This window comes from Phocoena sinus, chromosome 2 (genome assembly GCF_008692025.1).
Source record: "Phocoena sinus isolate mPhoSin1 chromosome 2, mPhoSin1.pri, whole genome shotgun sequence".
NCBI classification, from domain to species: domain Eukaryota; kingdom Metazoa; phylum Chordata; class Mammalia; order Artiodactyla; family Phocoenidae; genus Phocoena; species Phocoena sinus.
Genome location: NC_045764.1, coordinates 61,612,430 through 61,627,121, shown reverse-complemented (window position 1 = coordinate 61,627,121; position 14,692 = coordinate 61,612,430). Strand labels below are relative to the sequence as shown.

The window sequence follows — 14,692 nt, the reverse complement described above, 5'->3', positions numbered from 1 at the left end:
AGGTTTGTACCCCAGAGGAACTCTGAACGTGTGCCCCAGGACATGGGATGGCACTGATGGTAATCAGGAGACTGTGAAATTACCAATTACTGAACACTGGTGTATGCCAGGTGTGGTTTAAGTTCTTTGCATGAATTAACTCGTTTGCTCCTCTACACATTTATGAGTTTGGAGGCGCAGAGAGGTTGAGTGAGTAGCATGAGGTCCCAGAGCTGTGAGAAGAGCAGTCGGTGGCTACGGAGTCCAGAATCTGCCCGAACCACGAGCGAGGCAAAGCACTCTGTGCTCAGTGTCTCATTTAATACTGCACCCATAGACCTGTGAGGCAGAGACTTCGTTCATTTTACAGATGAAGAAACTGAAGAGCAGAAATGTGCACGAGGTCACAAACGTAGTGAATGGCAGGGCTGGGAACGGACTCTAATGCAGCTGTCCAACTTCTCCCGCAGATGCCTCTTTTCAATTAGGGCAGAGGTAACCCGGCGCGGTTACGAGAGGGAGGCAGGACGCGGGGAGGGGAGTCTGATTATCCCACGTCTCGGCTCTGGCCCCACCCGACCCCCCAAGCCTCGCACAGCAGGGGGGGTCACCTGAGGGACGTGAGCATCTCCGGGACCAGCTTGCCCAGCCACGAGCCGCAGCTTCCCCCACCTCATTGGCCAGGGCTGGGCATGTGCCCTCCGCGCAGCCAATGGGGCGAGCGGGGGGTGGGGGACGGCTGGGAAGGGCCTGGGGCCGCGCGGCGCTTGGAGGGTCGGTCCGGCGCCGGCAGCGTCTCTGCCCGCCTCCCTATGAAATGAAGTGCCGGTTAACGCCCGGAAAGGAGGGGGAGTTGGTGGCTTGGGACTTATGAAAGAGAAGGTTTGTAATCACCACCGGAAGGAAAGGGAGAAGGAACCGACCAGACCAGCAGGACTGAGAAGAGTGGGAGCCCCTGCTGCGCTTGTAGACAGTGAGTACAAACCCCGTCAGCAGCTGGGACACAGGGACACACAAGAAGGCAAGGGGGTGGTGGGGTGGCCTTCTGTGCCAGGGGAACAAACCAGAGCCGGGTCTGAGATAAGCCGGTGGAGGGCAATGCTCCGCCTACCCGGAGGGCCTTTGGGACAGGGTGGGCAGCCATCTGGTTTGGAGGCATTCCCTCGTAAGGGACCCAAATCGCTCAGGCCCATATGAACAGACAGGAGGGGTATTTATTCTCCGACACCAGTGTATGTGGAGGAGCCCAAGGGCAATGGGACCTGGGGCTGGCCTCAGGAAGGGTCTGGAACCCAGAAGCGCTGCCCGTGGAAGGTATTCCTCCCCTCCTGAAGACCAGCTCAGCCTGACGCCTGAGCTACAGAGCAAGGTGAGATGACCATCCCAAAGGTCAAGTTTATGTCTTCTGCATGCATGAGACCCCCTGGGCTGAACCAAAATCTCTCCATCCCAATTTCAGTTTCTGGGAATCGTCAGCTCCATTTACTCTTACTGAAATACACCTTTTTCCGCAGAGAAAAACGGCGGTTGACAGCTCCCCAGTTTTATGTGTCCAGTTTTCAGCCCAGGAAAGATTACTCTTTTGTCCTAAGTCCAGTGACCCCCAGGAAGGAGACCATTGGTTCAGTTGGGTTCAGCACCCAGTGCTGGACCAATCAGTTGAGAACTTGGCAGCCCCCACAGTAGCCTGTATATGGCAGGGAGGGCAGAGAACATTTTGTGGAGGACGATGCTGGAGAAACAATCCCAAAGATGTTCTGTCCCATTGCCCTGCCAGAGTCCCCCTCTGCAAAACCCTGCTTCACTTAAGGCAGTAGATGGGGGGAGCGTTCAGTGACAGCATCGAGGATGGTTCTGGGGGGCATGTGGCCCAGCTGACAGAGCTCTGTAGGGGAAGGAAGCACAGAGGAGGGTGGGGAGGGAAGTTCAGAAAAAGAAAAATGGCCCGTTGACCTTGAGGGGGGATGTCAACCCTAAGCTGGCCTGGCCTGTGGCCATTAAAGATGGTCCTGCTATCAAGCTCAGAATAGGCAGTGTGAAATGAGAAACCACCTTTCTGGGACAGGTTAGGGAACCAGGGGGCTTAGCTGCTGTTTTGCTGTGTGACCTAGGGCAAGTTACTGCCCTGCTCTGGGCAGTTTCCTGTCTGTGAAATGGAAACTGTAGAGTGATTTGAATGAAGCACAAGTAAATGAAAACTCACTTTGAAAAGCCTAAAGCCCAGTGCCTAAGGCCTTCACCAGTAAGACAGAGCAGAGGGTCCCAGCCATCACTCTGCTGGCACTGGGGCAATGAGTGGGCCAACCAAGCCCCACGAGGACCCCAGCATCCCCACTTGGCCACTCCCTGCCCAGCTCTACTCTGAGCCACAGGGTCCCCCTGGGAAAGAGCCAGGTGGCCTCAACCACTGAGAGTCAGGAACCCTGTGCCGGCGTGAGCATTTCAGGCCCTGTGGCAGGTGGGGGACAAGGACAGCCTCTTACTGCAGCCACCTGCAATAGGCCTGAGAGACTTTGGCCTTGGGGGCTAAAGGCATAGCTACAGGGGCCTCCCCTCTCCCCAAGAGTCTATTTCCCCACGTGGTTTCCTGAGGCCTATCGATCCAGGCCCTCTGTGCCAGGACTGCCCGGCTCCCTGGGGCTGGGCCAGGGGCTGACCTCAGTCTCTTGTGCTGCGGAGCGAGGCTGTGAATCTGTTCCCTCGTGGCTCTGGGCCTCAGTCTCCACGCCACCTTTCTTCCCCAGCCTGGGCACTGCCCCTGGCTGCTTCTCAGATGCTCCTTTCCTCTGGTTCCAGGGCTGTGGCTACGATCTGGAAGCAGATGAGGCAGAGGCTGACCCCCACAGAGGGCGCAGAGGCAGGGCAGGTACCAGGTATGCGGTAGCTCCAGCTCTGCCGGGGAAGGGTGGGCAGTTGAGGAATCCAGGAGAACCAGCAAAGGTCCAGGCTGGAGGGACCCTTCGAGCCTCTGTTTCCCCCTCCAACTTGTGGATGGGGAGACGAAGGCAGAGAGAGAAACTGGGCCTGGGTCCCACAGGGAGGCAGGGGTCACTCTGCCTGTCCCTCTGGAGAATCCCCAAATGCTACCTTCAGGAGTTGAGAGGCGGATGGAGGCTCCTGTCCTCCCAGCGCTGGAGCCCTTGATGCTCGGAGCTGCACCAGCTCCTGTTCCCTGTGGACACAGTTCCCAGCCTGAGGGTCCACTGACAGATCTGCCCCGCTTCCCTCGGGATCCCCAGAGAGCAGCTGAGGCAAAAGACAGGATCCCCCACCCTGTCCAGCTCCTCCACGTAGGGTCATAAAGATGAGGCCCTTGGTCAGAGTGAAACAGGATCCAAGCACTAACAGTATTCAAGCTCCTGGTTGTGGGCATTGCCTATCACTGGTGGCTGCACATTATATCAGATTGTTTCCTGAACTTAATAAGAAGTGTAGACAATGCCTTGTTGGTGGAACAGTGGATAGACTTTGTGACTGAAGCCCCATACACAGTTGGTCTTGGGCACATCTCTGTGGTTTTATGGCTTTAATACTGACTCACCCAAACTGGACCCCAGGTATCAGGAAGCTTAGGGGGACTGGAAGCAGGCACTGTGCTCCATGCACTGTCTCGTGTAATCCTCACATCGTCCTTTGAGGTAGGCACTGTCAGTACCCCCATTTTGCAGATGAGGAAACTGAGGCTAAGGCTCACCTAGTTGGTTGGTGGAGAAGCTGACTCCAGCACAGGACTTTTCAGCTCTGAAGGCCACTCTCCTTCAATCTCTGACGCCAGGCCCAGGAACCCAGACATCCTGACTCCCTGTGCCCCCAGAACCCACCTAGCCACGCTCCCTCCTGCTTCTTCCCCTAGATTCCCCTCTTCAGAGAGGAGAAGGCAGACAGGGCGATACATCAGGCCCCAGGCCCGGCACTATCCCCCGAGGGGATGAGAGGGCTCACTTAACAGCATGTCCCCAAACGCCCCCTGCCACCTGCCCCAGATTCTCAGGGGCAGGGGAAGAGCTGTGGGGCCTGGTGAACACCTCTGTGAGGGAGGGGGGTTTCTCCCCCAGAGCCCCTCAGATCTGGGTGCCCCTCACCCCCCATGGTCCTCACTTTCCCACCAGCTCCTGCTCCAGCCTCAGCTTCTCAGCAAGGCTCTCTGCCACCTTGAAGGGGAGTGGGGAGAGGCAGTGAGCACATTCGAGGGCTTCAGCCCTGTCGGAAAGGGGGCAGTGAGGGCTTGGGAGGGACTTGACTAGGGAGTCGAGGAAGGGAAAGCCAGTGGCCACAGTGTGACCAGGAATGGGCAGGGGAGACTGTGGGTCCCTCGTTGGGCATGCAGGCCTGGCAGCGGCACAGAGGTGGGGGTGAGTTGAGGCCCTGGTTCTGGGCACCCTCCAGGGCTAGCTGCTGAGCCTCCAGCTCTGAGGCTTGAGCTTTCAGAACGTCCCAGGCTTTCTCGAGCTTAGGCCGCATCTGGGTCAGCTCGGAGCCCACCTCCTGCAGCGAAGTCTGCAGGAACTGGGGGTGGGGGGACGGTCGTTGACTCCTATCTCAATCTGGTGCTTCCTCAAGGACATCACCCCACTCCATTCTCACAGGGGCCTGCCTGGGACTACGCCTTGACCCAGAGCAGGGACAGCTGACTATCAGGTGCTGGGAGAAGCTGATGGAACAGCACTAGGGGGAAGGAGCAAGATGGCCTCTTTCTTCTCCTCCTAATTTTTAGGTGACTAAAAATTTCCCTCAGTCCAGAAATAGTGATGGGTGAAACTCCCTCAGTGCTCCCTGTATGACTAATTCCTTCCAGCCTGAGAGCTTCCTGAGGGCAGGCCCCGGTCTCCAAATCCCCCTCTGTCTCCAGATCCTCCCCTCGCTCCCTGCACTGGGTCCCTGTGCACCAGGCCGGGCCCACAGAGCCTTGACCGTGATGCACTTGCTTTGTGTTGACTCGTGAGCCCACCCTGCCAAGAAGTGAGTGCCTGGTCCCCACCCAGGGCCACCCCGAGACCATGCAAGAGCAGGGCAGCCTGGGGTCCAGCCTGCAGTGGGTCTAGGCTCAGCTCTCGGCCCTCAGAGGAGACATCCTGATCCCGATTCACTGGTTCCAACAAGCTTTCCCCTCCCCGCCTCCGGAGTTCACCCTAGCTTCACCTCTCCAGGTGGCCTCGGCCTCAGTTTCCTGGTCACAAGGACCCAGCGTGGTCTTAGAGGGCCCGGTCCACATAGCTGCATCCTCTGCCTTGGAGGCCCTGTCCCCAGCCCTGAGGGAGGGCAGCCAGGACCAACCCAGGCCAGCTCTCACCTCCCAGTGGGGCTGCGGTGACTCTGCCCCTGCCTGCTCCCAAGCTTTCCCCTCTGCCCCTGGGGGGGCCCCCCTGGACACCCCTTAGGTTTCTCTGCAGGCCTCGGCTCTGGCAGCACCTGGGGCAGGCCTTGCCCACATCCCATTCTGAATGTCATTAGCCCCACCAAGGACAGTGGGCCACTCCACTGGGACACAGGCCCTAAAGATCTGGAGAGTATGACCCAGGGACAGCAACCTAATGGGTAAACCAAATAGGGTCATAGTATCACTGAGGGTCAAGAACCCCTCCTGAGTCCTGCCGACACCAGTCCCAGTGCACAGACGGGGACCTGAGCCCAGAGTCAGCAGAGGGTTTGTCCAAGGCCACCTGGCCACAACTCCATCTCTGTTTTCTTGGAAACCCTGCTGCCTGGGAGGCCCAGGGAGGATTCCACAGCGGCCTCCCCTGCAGACTGTGGGACTGGAGGCTGAGGGGAGTGGGCTTGACTGGTGCCCACTCAGTAAATGCCAGTCTGGTCCCCACAGAGAAGCCAAGCTGGGCCCAGACCTCTACAGGGGGCTGGGGATGGGGTGGAGCCCACCTTGCATGCACAGACTCGTAGCCTGCCTGGGGTCTCTGCCGGGGCCCACACCTATGGGAAGAGGGCGGGTGCCTAGGACTCGGGAACACCTGAGCGGCTGGCCTTCCTTCTCAGCCGGCTGGACTGTCCAGGTTCTCGTGTCCCTGTCCTGGCGTGTGGGCAGGCCCGGGCCACACTCACCCGAGGGCACCAACCCTTGCCCCTAGTAGCTCACGCTGCAGGTTCCGGTGCCAGCTGCACCCTGAGTCCTGCTCCTGCCCCCAGGCATCCAGCTCAGACTGGAGTGAGAGGCCCTTGTCCATTTGTGGACAGAAGGGCTGCCTTAGCCCAAGAGGCCCCACACCCTGGACCTGAGCCCCCAGGTCCTACAGGGGCCAGGACATGGAGTTTGGGACCCATTATACAGACGGGGAAGCTGAAGCCCCATGAGGGGAAGGGGCTAGTGCCTGTGACAGAGCCCGGGCTGCTTACTTTTTTGCACTAGGTCCCTGGTTTCAGGCTTGGGGAAAACTCTAGGGTCATCAGGAAGGGCTTCTGGGGGGCCCTGACCCAAGGTGGGCCCCAACTCCCCCAACCCCCGGCAGCCCCTAGCTCCTCCCACCTTCCACCTCTGGATCCTGGCAGTCATCTGGTGGTTTTTTCTCTCCAGAACCTGCGTCTTGCTCCTGTCACTGGCCAAAGCCAGGCAGTGAAGCACAGATTGCAGCCCCATCTGTGGGGAGCCCCACCCCCATCCTCTCATGCCCACAGACACCCCCACACAGGCTCTTGAGTCTGGGCAGGGCCCCGCCTGCAGAGAGGAGCCCGATTTCCAGCCTGGACCCCAGTCCGCCTCCCTCACCCGAGGTGCCTGGGGGCTCACTGAGCGGCCCCTCCCGTGGACACTCCAGCCCCTCTGCAGCTGTGCCAGGGTCCTGGGATTAAGGGAGGGGAAAAACAAGACAAAGAACAGCTGGGTCCCCAAGATCCCAAGTCACACCGAACCCACCCAACAAGAAGGTAGCAGGAAGCAAATTGGAGGTTGTTGTGGATTGAACGGTGTCCCCCACAAAAATAGGTATGTTTGCATTCTAACCTCCCGTACCCCAGAATGGGACTTTATTTGGAGACAGGGTCTTTACAGAAGTAAATTTAAAATGAGCTCATTAGAGTGGGCCTTAATTCAGTATAACTGGTGTCTTTATAAATAGGGGAAACTTGAACACAGAAACATACACACAGGGAGAGTCCTTTGTGAATATGAAGGCAGAGACTGGGGTGATGCAAATGTCCAAGACTGTCAGCAACCACCAGAAGCTGGGGGAGAGGCAGGAACAGATGCTCTCTCACAGCCCTCAGAAGGAACCAACCCTGCCGACATCTTGATCTCAGACTCCAGCCTCCAGAACTTTGAGACAGTAAGTTTCTGTTGGTTAAGCCCCCCATTTTGTGGTCCTTGGTTATGGCAGCCCTAGCAAACTAACACAGAGGGTGAATGAGATCAAACCCCCATGGCAGCTCTTTGGCCCCAAAGGGACCCTAATTCAGAAGGGAGACTTTTGCCTGAAAGCGGCCAGGCCTCCAGCAGCATGAAGTGTGTAACGATAGCAGCTAACATTTCACGACTACGTGCCACGTGTCCAGCACAGCACTGAGCTTCTTACATGCTTGTCCAGTTTAACCCTCACAGCCAGCTGCTGGGGGAGGAAAGCTGTTACTGTTCTTGGTTTTTACAGATGAGGGCCAGAGAAATGGAGTAATTTGCCCAAGGGCACACAGCTAGTATAATGTGGAGTCAGTGGTCAGGCTCCAGAGCCCACAGTCTTAACCACTATTCTGGGGACAGTGAAGCCCACAGAATCCTGGGATTGAAGAGGAAGAAAGACTGAGGTAGAGACCCAGAGAGGGTCAGGGTGGAAGGAGCCTGAGGTGGGGGATGGGACTAGCGGTGCAGAGTGCTGGAGGCCCTGGGTGCCCCTCACGTCCCCTGCAGCCAGATGTTGATGCAGCATCAGACCCTATCCAGCTGCTGCCCCCTCTCCCTGCTGTGTTTGGCCCATTGGCTGCTCTACACAGGACCCCTGCCCATGATGTAGGGCCAACTTCTAGGTCACCTTCCCTGGACAAGCACAGGGCCTGGGGCACCCATTCACTCACAGGTGAGTCCTAGTCCTGGGAGGAGCTCCCAGGGACTGGAAAGAGGGAGATAGGGCAGGGAAGTCCCTGAGGGGCACGGAGCTGGGAGACCCTAGAGCTGGGGCTCACATCTGCCCTAGTTACGGGCCAACTGCATGGTGTTTGCATAGGGCTCCCCTGGCACCACCTCCTGCCTTCCCGGAGCCTGAATCTGACCAGAGGGCCTGGCCCTTGGTCACTGAGTGCCCTACCTTCTCGCTGACGTGATCCACTGCACACCCCATAAAGAACAGAGTCCCTCCAGGCCCCAGGGAGACAATCTCCGACCCTCAAGAGTCTGGGTTGAGAAACAGACAAAAACGAGATTTTCTGTGCAAATGTGCAGTTGCAGACTGTTACTGCAAATTTGCTTCCTTGAGGAACTAACAGCCCTCTCAGAGCCCAGCTCTGGACCCCAGTTTGAGGTTCACCAGTTTAGACCAACTCCACCTTCTGTGAGGCCTGGGCCAGCTAAGCACTGCTGCTGAGACCCCTCTCCCTGTGCTTCCAGCCATAGCAACAGATCACCTCTGGTTGGGGTCCTGCTGCACAGCGTGGACCCCGTCCAGGTCCTTACAGCTCTCCATCACTGTGGCTCCGAGCCATCTCCTCGGTGTCTGTATCTATTTCTCTGTCTCTGTGTGGGCACATCTGGGAGCATGTGCACGTGTCTCTGGGTGAGTGTCTGATGTATATCTTGGTGTGTGTGTGTGTCCAACTGTCTGTCTGCCCGTGCACACAGGCATTTGGCCAGGAGACTAAGGGAGGGTGCTGGCCAGCAGAAGGCCTCCTCCAGGAGGAGCTAGAGGTGAAGTCGGGTGGACAGGGCCTGGGACCCCCGAGCCCTTGCTGTGGCCCCCACACTTCACAGCAACTCCTCACCTCCTCCACTTCTCATTTGGGTCAGGGACTATTCACAACACCCCCGCCTCCATGCCTCTCCTCTCTGGGCCTTTGCATGAGCTCTTCCCTCTTGTTGAAATGCCCTTTTTTCTTTTGTTCCTTGAAGATGCCTGTTCATCCCTCAGCGAAAATTTCGAAGCTCAGAAGCCCCCTCTCTGGGGAGGACTCTGCTATCTGCCGCCCCGCCCATAGCTTTTATAGTGCCTCTCCCCTCATTAGGCACATTAAATTATAATTGCCTGCTTGATTCTCCCCCCCCACCCCCAATACCAGAAGCATTTGGGGACAGGGAGTGGTCAGCTCCTACTTCGGTTCTACTGTGTACAGAAGAGGGCCAGACATGTAGTTGGTGGTTTGTAAATGCATGCTGAATGAATGAGTGGAGAATGACGGAGCATGAGGAAGAGGCAGACGGGAAAGAAGTGGAGGACAAAGCCGGGACATCCTAAGAAGGGGGAAGAGATTCATTGGCATGCAGGAGGAAGGACAGGGCGGTGGGGAAGAGAACGGGGAGGGAGAGGAAAGGGATGGACAGAATGCACTAACTTGGGGAGGTCAGGCCTCATTCTGCTTCTGAAGTCTCTGTAGTTCTTCCTCTGAATTTCAGAGCAACTGCTACCTGGTGCCAGCATGCCTTCCAGTACTCAGCCACCTTCTCATGAAGCCTGGCATGTGATTCTTTCTCCTCCAGCTCTTTCCCGAGGGGCACTGGTACCTCGTGGACCTTGAATGTGCTACTAGAAATGGGGTGGTCTGGGCACAGCATGGACCTCAGATCACCCGCACCTTTTTTCATACATTTTCAATGATTCATTTCCAAGTTGCATGGGTGTCCTCACTATGTCCTGATGGCAGGGATGGGGACTGGGCGAGAGGACGCTCCTTCACGGCTCCCTGTACACATACAACCCTCTGTCCTGAGCACTTCCACTCCCAAGCATCCTGACTTGAGCTCAGCAGCTAAGGTTATCTCACCTCCCCTGAGCCTGGCCCTGGGCCAGCAGGAGGGGCTCAGCCATGTGTCAGGGAGACAGGACTTGTTGAAGCTGACATATTTCCCACATGCTCCCATAAATGAGCCAGAATGTGACAACCAGGCGTGTTGACACCTGGGGAAGGGAGTCTGGCCTTGGCCACATGATTTAGGGATTGGGGTTTTGGGCTCCTCTCCTTTACTGGCTGTGACAGAGGCTGGCCCACCTCCTGCCCACAGGCCATCTCACCCAGTGTGAGAAAGGGACCCCCCCCCCCCCCAGCCCAGCTTGAGCACTGAGGGGTGGGCCCGAGCAGCCATTTACCAGGCCTCCTGGCCCAGGGCTGCCAGCACCGACTTCTCCCCAAGCAGCCAGACGCACTCTGCCTCCAGGGCCTGCACGTGGCACTCCAACACCGTCTTCTCTCCTTGCAGCTGCTGCAGCTGCTCCAAGCAGGCCCCTAGCTGCTGGTGGCTCTGGCCCAGCTCTTCTGAGTCTCTTGTTCACCTGTGAAGACCCCGCTCCATCCTGAGTCGTGGCTCAGCCTCCCCTGGCTGGGATCTGTCTGCTTGAACTAGCCCGTGGGTCTTTACCCACGCAGCTCCCTCCTCCCGAGTTCCTGACCTCCGCATCCTCTGAGAGTCAACTCTTCCAGAAGCCCTTCTCTGACCACCCCAGCCCACAGAGGCTTCTCAGAACTCCAGGCTTCAACTCTGGACCAAATGATTTGAGGCTGGACAGTCCCTGGCTTCCCACCAGCAGAGGGTGCTGTTTTGGTGGACAAGGATGTGAACTGTGCTCACTGGAGTTGGGCTGTGTGGGGGCCCTGCTCCAAGCTGTCCCTCCTGGTCGTTCTCTTTTCCATGGTGTCCTTAGGGCCACTCAACCTCAGAATCCCCCAAGGGCAGGGCCCAGGTTCCCCTGCTTCTCTGCTCCCTGGCACAGGTGGGCATAGCCTGGCTCATTTGGTACCCTGCAGGACTGACCATTTCCCTGTCTTGACCCACCTGGGTGAGCATCAGCAGCCGTTCCTGCAGGAAGGTTGTATCCTGAGCCTGTGCAGGGGTCTCAGCTACCGCCATCGAGAATCCACCTGGGCCCTGAAGTGCCTGGGCCCTGTTGCCATCCCAGCTCTGCTCCTGGCCTTGCAGACCTGGCACCTGCAGGTATCCTCAGTCTAGGGGGCTCCTCCTAATCTTCAGACCACACTGTTATGACCCTGAACAAGCTTTTCCCTAACCATCTGGACTGTTTTCCCATCTGAACCGTGAGAGGAGTCAGCTGGATGATCGCAGGGTCTTCCCAAGTGTTTGGGAGAGGGGCGTCCCTCTTGGGCGGAACAGAAGCCCCTGCACTGGCCTCCTTCCCCAGCTACTGCTCCAAGAATGAAGACACGCGAGTGAAGTGTAGGGAGGGCCGAATGCGCAGGAGGGCCAGTGTTCAGGGCCCTGTCATGCACCCACGTGGATGGGGGGTTCTGGTCATCCCTACCTCAGGGGGCCCCAGGCTGAGCTCTGGGCCAAGAGACTGTCGGCCCATCTGGTCCAAACACTGCTGGGCCTTTTCCACTTCTGTCTGCAGTAAGTAGCAGGATCATGGGGGCAGAAGGGACTGTCTGCCCGTCCTCTGTCCCTCCCCCATCTCTAAGCACCCTCACTTGTCTTCTGCGTCCTGGTCTGGCCTCCTCCACTCCTTCTGTCTCTGGGAACCCCACAGCCTCTCCTGCTCCAGGCGGGCCACAGAGCATTTCACCTGCTGCGGGGAGAGCTGAAGGTAGCACAAGCCCCTGGAGAGGGCTGGCCCAGCCTCACGACACACATCCCCCACCCCCGGCAGGGCAGCGTCTGCAGCCCCTGATAAAGCAGGCTCACTCCACAAGGCCCTGCCTGCTCCACCAGCTGTGATAAGCCCAGCTGGGGGCCCAGCCTGGACCTGGAGCTGCACAGCTATTATCACTACCGGCTCTAGATGTAAAACCCTCCACCTCCAGCTGGACACAAGACACATCACCTTCTCCAGCCCAGCTCCTGATGGCTTTGGAGCTCCAAGCAAGAGTACAGGGGCTGGGACTTCCCTGGTGGCGCAGTGGTTAAGAATCCTCCTGCCAATGCAGGGGACACAGGTTCGAGCCCTGGTCCGCGAAGATTCCACATGTCGTGGAGTAACTAAGCCCATGCGCCACAGCTACTGAAGCCCGTGTGCCTAGAGCCCGTGCTCTGCAGCAAGAGAAGCCACCACAGTGAGAAGTCGGCGCACTGCAACGAAGAGCAGCCCCCGCTCGCCGCAACTAGAGAAAGCCCGCCGGTGGCAACGAAGACCCAACACAGCCAAAAATAAGTAAATAAATATATTTTAAAAAAACAAACAAAAACAAGAGTACAGGGGCTGCTGCTGTGGAATGCTGGAGAGTGGGCAGGCATGTCAACTGGGTTCCCAGGGTCCTCCCTGGCTGGTAGGGAGCAGTGGCTCTAGGAGGGTCAGCTGTGGGCTGAGACCACCAGGTCACATAAAGGCTTAGGTATCTAGGCCATCACAGGGTGGCACTGTCCACACTCTCACATGCGGCAGGGATGCTGGGTACCTCCCCTAGAAGCCTCAGTGTGCATAACCCTCCCTCCCTCCCTGGGGACTGAAGCTTCACCAGGGGTGATGGGCTTCTGAGGAAGCTCCTCTGTCCACTGAGCTAAAACCAGCCACCTCCTTCCCTCTTATTCTACCTGGGAGGGGAAGGGCAGAGGTTCCCTGGTCCTTCCTTTGCCTCTATCCACTGCTCCCAGCCACACCAGGCAATGCACTGCACACCTCCAGGGGGTGCCATTCACAGAGATGACACTTTCAACATGGTAGCCCTGTTGGGGATTCACGGGGAGAGGACCAGAGCCTCACTTTCTGCTTCGGAGCCAGCAGCTCACACTGGGTCCTGCCGAGTCCCAGCCTGCGTCCCTGCTTCTGCAGCACCTGTGCTTGCTCAGACAGGGCCTCCAGGGCTGCCCGCAGGCGGCCAGCCAGCTCAGCCCGCTGCTACCTGCTCTCTGCCAGCCACACCCGCAGGTTCTTCTCTGACCACTCCCAGCCTCCCTCAGAGGCCCCGTCAGAGCACCTGCCAGGAAAAGGGCAGTCAGGCTTCGGCCCAGGCCCCAGGGACTGCCATGCCCAGCTTCCCCACACTCACCTGCATCCTTCAGTGGGGCTCAGTGGGTAAGCGCAGTCCAGTAGCTAGGGGTGATGGGAGTGCCGGGAACAGCAGGCAGCACCAGGCGTCAGGCCCGTGGGGCTCTGACTCGGTGGGTCCTGACAGCAGGATAGAGGGGAGACCCTGGAGCTGGGGCACGCCTGCCCTCCCAGAGCACCAGCCTCTGAGGCCTTGCCTCAGATGTGGAAACAGGCCCTGGGGCTGAGTGGGCACTTAAACCCTTCAACCCCAAACTTTTGCCCAGGATTCTCCCTGGTGATTCGGATTTCAAATAAACACCAGCCTCAACCTCGCTAAACAGTTCTGAGTTCCAACAGATTCCATGATCTGTGGGTGCTATGGCCCAGCTACTTGCTGAACAAACACGGGTTCATTTGATCCTCCCGGGTTTGGGGTGGGGGGACTGAAGTTCAGAGGGGAAATCAGTTGCCCCGAGTCACGCAGGTAGTCAGTCCACTGCAAACTGGGCCCACATGCCTCCATCCTGCTGCTCTCCTTCCCAGTGTGGGAGCCTAGAAATGGCCGGGGCCAGGGAACATCTGGGGAGACGCTGTATTTTAGCTCTGATGTAGGGGGTCAGAAGCCCTCAAATCACATCACTGCTCCAGCACCTCTCTGGCTTTCAGAGCTTCAGCTGTAAGGTGGGGGCCCTGACCCGTAACTGACCTGCCTACTCCTCACATTCCCAGACCCGTCCCTGCTCAGGATTGTAGCACCACCCACCAGGCCCTCTCCCTTCTGGACACCTTGACTCTCTCCTCTCCCCTGACTCCAGGCTCAGGTTACTGTAGCTCCCTCCTGAGCTGTCTCCCTCCATTTTACCAGCACACAAGGCCCCTCCAAAATGGACCGTGAGGACCAGTCCCTGCCCCCCTCCTTCCACACCCTGCATAGCACCCACAATTTCACACTGGCTGGGTGCTCTGTCTTTCCCGCTTAGAGGCAGGGGTTCGCTATGGGCAGCCCCCAGCCCTTACTGAGACTCTGAGCTTGCCTGGCTTGGTTTGCGGGGGGCGCTCATGGTCTACCGGAGTGGGGAGTGGTACAGGTCAGGCTGTTGAGCTTGTGGAGCCAGCGCAGAGGGAAGCACAGCCACCAAGTGCCATGGCAGCAGAGAGAAGGGAGCCTGACCCTTCCTTGGGGCTCCCAGAAAGGCTTTCCAGGGTGACCCTTGGGCTAAGGCCTGAAGGTGAGTTAACTGCCCTGGAAAGGGCAAAGATGGATGTGGCAGATAGAAGAGAGCAAGGGCAGGAGGACAAGGAGGGGATCAGAGAAGGTGGGGCCTGGGGGGAGAGGTGAGCTGAGCCAAGAGCACAGGGGGGCAAAAGGGAGATCAAGGGGGCCATAGTTGCTGTGGGGCTCAGGTGGCTGGTGGCAGGGCACAGGGCAGAGGCATCTCCTTGGTGTCCTCAACCAGCACAGAAAAGACTTGGCGGGCACATGGGTTGAGGCCCAGAGAAAGAGCGTGGACCTGAGGGGCGGAGGATGTGAGCAAACCTTCTCTGAAGGTGGTCCAGGCCCTTGACCTCCCCAGCCACCAGTTGCCAAGGTCTCAGCCATCCAGCACTGGAGGAATGAGGGAGGTGGGGTGGGGTGAACTGGGGGTGGGGGAGTT

The 14,692-nt window shown here is 58.2% G+C and overlaps 1 long non-coding RNA gene across 1 annotated transcript; it reads left to right on the top strand.

Moving 5' to 3' along the window:
- Positions 1 to 691: 691 nt before the first annotated feature.
- On the top strand, positions 692 to 12,238 carry LOC116749225. The gene is made up of 4 exons (XR_004348542.1): positions 692 to 952; positions 2,776 to 2,852; positions 7,044 to 7,250; positions 10,319 to 12,238. It is a non-coding gene; the product is annotated as an uncharacterized LOC116749225 (long non-coding RNA).
- Positions 12,239 to 14,692: the final 2,454 nt, after the last annotated feature.